Source organism: Pseudorca crassidens, chromosome 11, assembly GCF_039906515.1.
Source record: "Pseudorca crassidens isolate mPseCra1 chromosome 11, mPseCra1.hap1, whole genome shotgun sequence".
NCBI lineage: Eukaryota > Metazoa > Chordata > Mammalia > Artiodactyla > Delphinidae > Pseudorca > Pseudorca crassidens.
Genome location: NC_090306.1, coordinates 84,949,350 through 84,956,109, shown reverse-complemented (window position 1 = coordinate 84,956,109; position 6,760 = coordinate 84,949,350). Strand labels below are relative to the sequence as shown.

The 6,760-nt window shown below is 40.4% G+C and overlaps 1 long non-coding RNA gene across 1 annotated transcript; it reads right to left on the bottom strand.

The window, feature by feature from the left end:
* Nucleotides 1–1,158: 1,158 nt before the first annotated feature.
* On the bottom strand, nucleotides 1,159–6,530 carry LOC137202310 (uncharacterized). The gene is made up of 3 exons (XR_010932542.1): nucleotides 6,218–6,530; nucleotides 3,278–5,468; nucleotides 1,159–2,145 (listed from the first exon to the last, which is right to left on the bottom strand). It is a non-coding gene; the product is annotated as an uncharacterized lncRNA (long non-coding RNA).
* Nucleotides 6,531–6,760: the final 230 nt, after the last annotated feature.

The following is a 6,760-nucleotide window of genomic DNA, read 5'->3' as shown; positions in this document are numbered from 1 at the left end:
TTAGAATGGGCCTTAATCCAATAAGACTGGTGTCTTTATAAGAAGAGATTAGGACATATGCACATAGAGGGAAGACTATGTGAAGCATAGGGAGAAGGTGGCCATCTATAAGCCAAAGAAAGATGCCTCAAAAGAAACCAACCCTGCCTTCAACTTGAAGACACTAGTCTCCAGAATTGTGAAGAAATAAATTTCTGTTGTTTAAGCCACCCAGTCTGTGGTACTTTGTTATGGCAGCCATAGCAAACTGATGAACTTGTAAAGGTATGTATTACACTTGTCTATGGACTGATGGCTCTAGAAGTTTTCTAAGCTAAGAAGAGGTCACACCAGGATTGAAACCCAGATCTTCTGACCACAGTTCTAGGTATGTGTGTGTGTTTAAATTACAAAACCGTAATTTGTGGTATAACAGAAAAAGTGCTTTGGAAAGCATTTAGGTACCAACGTAGAAGAAGACACATTTAGTCAGATAATGTTAGCTACAGAGTCCAGGAAAATCTCACAATTATTCCCCTTCTGTTCTTGGCTGAAAATCCAGCCCAGCTTGGTCCCCCAGTTGGCAGGCTTGGACCTCAGCTGGGTAATAGGAAGAAGATGGTCCATGAATATGGAAGGTGGGAGGACTTTGGATTGTGGTAAATAAATAGAGAATTAGTTGCACATGTTTCTTTGTTAGTGTAATAGAATTAAAAAGCATATGTATGCTGGACGATTATAGTTAGAATTAACTATTCATTTTTTCTCATTCAGCTTAGCTTTATTTTCAAGTTGTTTCATGCAGCTAACTCCCATTCTTATTCATTGATCCATAAAGTATACATAGACATTAAAAAACATACAAGCCATGGTTTATTTATTTTGTTTTTTTTTTTTCATATGAAGAAAGAGGGAAGCTCCTTTGAAGTGGGCAAATATCATCAATTAAAAAAGGAATCAGAAGAACTTCCCTGACGGTTCAGTGGTTAAGACTTCGCCTTCCAATGCAGGTGGTGTAGGTTCAATCCCTGGTGGGGGAGCTAAGATCCCACATGCCTCACAGCCTAAAAACCAAAGCATAAAAAAACCCAGAAGCAATATTGTAACAAATTCAATAAAGACTTTAAAAAAAAATGGGAAAAGAACTCCTATTAAAAAAAAAAAGAATCAGAGAATATATGCAAGTGAAAAAACAACTTCATTTTTAGAAAAAGCATTTGTATAATACTTTATATAATTTTGAAATTAAGAACATTCAATAACAATAATACACTTAAATTCCATAAACAATACAAACATGATTAGGAGGTGTGAGTGAATTATTACAAGATAGGAGCAGAGGTAAAAGAAAAGATGGCAGGAGGTAACATAGGGATTTAGTTCTGAGAGTATAATTCCCAACTGCCTTCTAAAGAGCAAAGTGTACAGATTTCCAAACAGTGTTCTTCATGCAACACTCTTTTTCCACCTCCTGCTTCCCTTTGCCATATATCTCTCAAGTCTCAGTTTAAGTATCTCCTCTGGAGACAAGTCTTCTGCTCATCTAAAGAAAGGATCTTTCTTGAGATATGAGAGAGTTAGAGATGATTTGCTGATGGGAAGCATTCCTTTCTGCCCAGGCTGGGCATATTTGGCTGCCTGAGGGGATAATTTGATTCCAGGCTCCTGCCCTCCTCTCCCCTCTAAACAATCAGGCCAAGCAAAGAAGTAGTATCCGCCAAAAGGGCTTTAGAATAAGTCACTCCTAAATCTGTAGGCTTATGGCTCATGGACCAAAACCTACCCATGGCCTATGTGGCCAGTAAACTAAGAATCTTTTTTTTCATTTTTATTTTTTTCTTTTCTTTATTTTTTCTTTTATTTATTTTGGCTGCGTTGGGTTTTCCTTGCTGCACGGGCTTTCTCTGGTTGTGGCGAGCAGGGGATACCCTTCGTTGCAGTGCCCGGGCTTCTCACTGCAGTGGCTTCTCTCTTGTTGCAGAGCATGGGCTGTAGGCACGCAGGCTCCAGTAGTTGCAGCGTGTGGGCTCAGTAGTTGTGGTGCACGGGCTTAGCTGCTCCGCGGCATGTGGGATCCCACACCAGGGATTGAACCCGTGCCTCCTGCATTGGCAGGAGAATTCTTAACCACTGTGCCACCAGGGAAGTCCCTGCATCTTTAAATGGCTTAAAAAAAGTCAAAAGAAGAATATTTTGTGACACGTGGAAATTATACAAAATTCAAATTTAAGTATACATAAATAAAGTTTTATTGGTTTACAGCCACACTCTGTTTTGAATATTGCCTATGGCTACTTTCATGCCACAATGGCGAGTTGAGTAGTGTGATAGAGACTGTGTGGCCCACAAAGCTGAAGATATTTACTCTCTGGCCCTTTAATGAAAAAGTGTGTGACCCAGGTGTAGGAGAAAGACAGAAGTAGAGGATGGGGCGTAAGAAGGAGGTATTAGCCCTTGAGAAACATAGATGAGATTCCAAAAGTGCATATTACATTCTTTGTGTCTTCTTAGTCACCCCTCTAGATATTGTGTAATAGGTTTATCAGGATGCTAGCTCTTTTCCTCAATGGAAAATAAATAGAGATGGTAAAAATTATTTATTTTTGGCATTTCAGGGGTTTCTCTCTGTGAGAAATAGTTTGGAGACAAGACTACATTTTTCAGTGGGCTGTGTACTGGGTCACCTGTGGGGCACACAGGTTTTCAAAGGTAGTAGCACATAGGCAGGGGGGCTCTGAGAGAGGAGGAAGTTAATGATAGAATCAGCAGGATGGTGGTGGAATGTTGTGCAGTGTGATGTGATGGTCTTGGGGGAAACCCTTATTTTTCCACATCAAATTTCCCTAGGGGGGAAGAAACTTCTGCTCCTTTTTCCAAGAGGGAATTGTACTATAGCAAACACTTTTGCTTTCTTTCCCTACTTGCTTCCATTGGAATCACTTTACCAGTGGGTGTGAAAACTTTCCTTTAAAACAAGATACAGGTTCAATGCTGGCTTGCTTTCTCTCTTGCAGTGGGCTTTCTTCTGCTACCTAACAAGATGGTGGGCATACTTGGGCATCAGTACCTGTCTCAGGATGCTTTCCAAAGGCAGCCCTAGAAACCTATCATTCTCTCTGATCTTCTGATTCCATTTGTGAGACATGCTTTAGGCTGGGCTGGCTATATGAATTTTCAGATCTAACTTTCTCCACAGACAGGTCTCAGGATGCACATTTACAGAGAGGAAGTTCCTAGTCTCATTTTCAGTCTAGTTTTAGTATGGATCCCTGCGCTTTGTGGGATATTAGATACTTACCTCATCCAGGTAATAAAGATGACACTCTAATGAGATGCTCATTTGGTTCCTTGTGTCTATTCGCAGTCGGTTAGAACCTGAAGAAGATGGGTGATTGACATTCCATGGCCTTCAACATTCATGACAATAAATTCAGAAAGACTGCAAACATGATGATATGCTTGGTGTCTGGGTTTCCTCAGGAAGATGATGAAGGGCAAAGTTTGTGCCATGTAGGCATGAGGAGACAAACTTAAATGGAATGCAGAAAGCAAGAACTTGGTGTTCTATTCAGATGTCTAATATCTTCATAGTATTCTGTAACCTGGAGCTGCTAACTTCTGTCCCACAGCCTATCACAGTCCCAGTTATGCAGAGTAACTGTAGAGCTCAAGATGGAGAAAGTAGATATTTTCCAAATCCACTCCCTAAATCACAGAGTTATCCTATCTTAGCTCAGCTGATAACTTGATGCTATAAGACATCATCTTCTCCTCTTCCTCACTGCAAACAGACCTTGGTATGCAGTTCTAAGACTGATCTTGATTCATGTTCCTTTACTTTATGTTTCCAAAGGCTTCTTATACTTGCTTTGTCTTTTGCTTTATCTCCCTTTTCTAGTCTCAACCCTAGTCCCTTCTTTTATTAGTCAACCCCAAGAGGAGTGACTTGCAATAATTCTCAACTTGCTTAAAAGTATACAGAATTACATCTGTGTATATCAGACTTTAGAGTAAGGGATTCGGAGCTTCTGCAGGAATTACAATATCTAGTATATATATAGATAATATTATGCTATTATGTACCAGGAACAATACTAGATTCTTTACTTTGTCTCATTTAAGCCTGACTGGTTTGTATGTGTGTATAAAACATATATACAATAATATCTAACAATATGTAATAAACATGCATAATGATATATATATATATACACAGTATATACAACATGTGTATATATACACAATATGTTATATATAAAAATAAATAAAAAGAGAAAAAATACTCTAGTATTGTTCCTGGTACATATATACATTTACTATAATTAATACTGTCCATTGAGAATAGCAAAAATAGATTTTGATGAATAAAAAAGGTTCAATTAGAAAAATGTGGAGAATAAATATATTTTTATTTTTGTTATTAAAACAGAATAGAAATTGATCTCAAATTTATCCCCATACTTGATTTCTAGCTTCAATTATGCATATAACTTAATGGACTAAGACCATATTTCATCATAGGCATACAATATAAGCCCAGTGGAAAGCATCAGACATAACTTCATTTTACATACGTGCCAACTGAGATCTAGCCTGTGCAATTGGTTCCCAAGATTTTCTGGCTCTTTCCACTACACACAGATGCAAAATACCTTGATGAAATCTGGATGTTTAAAAAAATCAGAATTTTTTTTTTTGGCCTCTCCAGATTTTTGGAAAAATGTTTTCACTTTTAATTTGCATGTTAGTTCCCATGCAGTCAAGCCTTTGTCCTCTTCAACAAGAAACTATGATGTAACTACAAACAAAGAGTTTGAAGTTGAAAACTGGCTTGGAGTATCATATACCACTAGAGTACCTGGAACTGTGGAACTGATTCTTGGAATAAGTCATTACTAATGGTTTCCCATTGGGGGTTGACCCTTCTGATCACTAACTCAGCCATGATGAAACGTTGCTTCTCAAAATTGTGGGTTCTTTTTAGCTCTGACCAACTGAATACTTATAGTATATTCTGGGATACATGTGTTTTGCTTAGGTGGCAACATTAGGAAAGTGGAAGAAGGATTTCTGTGTGCCATTTTCAAAATGAAATTAATGGCTCCTTACCTCTTGTTTCTTTAACTGGTCTGCTAGTCCCAGAATATCAGGGATCATATTATTATCATATATAATATCATCTTATTATTAAAACAGATTCAAAAACAAAAACAAAACAAAAACCCACTAGCTCAAAATCTACTTCCTTCAGGAAACCTCCCATAAGCAACCATAATATACCTAACACGTTGAACCATTCAAATAAAATCTCAGAATACTAAATTTCATTAAAAAATTTTAACATATACATTTGTTGTTACTTATCTCTGAATGTCTTTTAAGTTTTCTCCAGTTATTTACTTAAAATTTCCACCTATAGCAGGCAGTCATGGATTTGAGTCTTGGCTCACTTTCTAGCTCCATGATTTTGGGCTAATCAGCGTCGTCATCTGTAAAATAAGGATAAAAATGGTACCCATCTCATGGGATTGTTATGAAGGCTGAGATAACATGAAGAAAACTTAGCATAGTACCTGGTACCTAGTAACCGCTCATCAAATGTCTGTGATGATTATTGTCTGTTCATTTTATTTTTTCATGGGGGCAGTAAGGTATATGGGGAAGAGCATGGGCTAGCAGTGAGTCAGTTTTGTGGTCCAGTTCTGTCAGCCACTTACTATGTGCAGCATCTTGAGAAATTTAATTAACCCTTTGACCCACTATTTCCTCATTACCAAAATGGATATATGGTAGTAATATCCAGTTCACTGAACTGTTGTGAGGAAAGTGCCCATTATGTCCCTTTCCTCCCAACTGATTACCAACAAGTTAACATTTATGAAGTCTATTCCAAGGGCAAGGCAACGCACAGGGTGTCACAGGAAGTTTCAAAAGAAAATAAATGCGTGTTCTCCATCGCGGGCAAGGAGAGCAGCTAACAAAATCAAGCCAACCATGCACAATGAATTGCTGATGAATATGCAAATTAAAGTGGGTGTCTAATCCATGCTCATTTATATTTTTTCCCAGTGTGAATGTGTTAGAATTTTCAATGAGAGCCTTTTTCCTGGTATTTTCACAAGTCAGCAGATCCTCAAAACCCAACTGAAATAGAGGACTGATGAAAGACCTTAGAAAAACTGGAACAGTCACAAACCATTCCAGTGGCCAGTGTCACAGAAACTAGAATAAAACAAACCTCTTCTTTCTAAGCAAGGGCAGGTCTCAGTCGTCTCTGGAGGTAAACGGAAGGACGAAAACCGGTCCAGTCACCCGGACACCGACATAAGCGGTGGCAGAGGGCTCCTTCCCAGCATCACCAGCCTCCCATCCCGGACATGGAGGATTTTCCTCAGCGTCGTGACTGACCCGAGGCGTGGCGCCGGCGCCCGCCCGGCTGAGGAGTCGCAGCGGCCCGGAGAACTCCAGTCCTCACACGGTTAAATCTCTCCCAAGGAGACTGGAAGAGGGAGGGTCCCCGCCCCCGCCCACGAAAACCAGGAGAATCTCGTCCCGGCGCCCCGCCCCCATCTCCTCCCCCCCCATCTCCTCCCCCCCCCCAACTCTGGACGGACTCACTGGCCGCACCTGCCCGCGCGCACACGCCCCCCGCACGCCCTGGGCGCCAGGCCTCAGAGCTGCCGCCACCGCAGCCGACGGACCTGGGCGTTCGCCCTCCCTATCCCATCCCCGAGCCACCTCCGCCATCGCCGCCCTCGGCAAGCGCCCGCCGCGGCTCGTC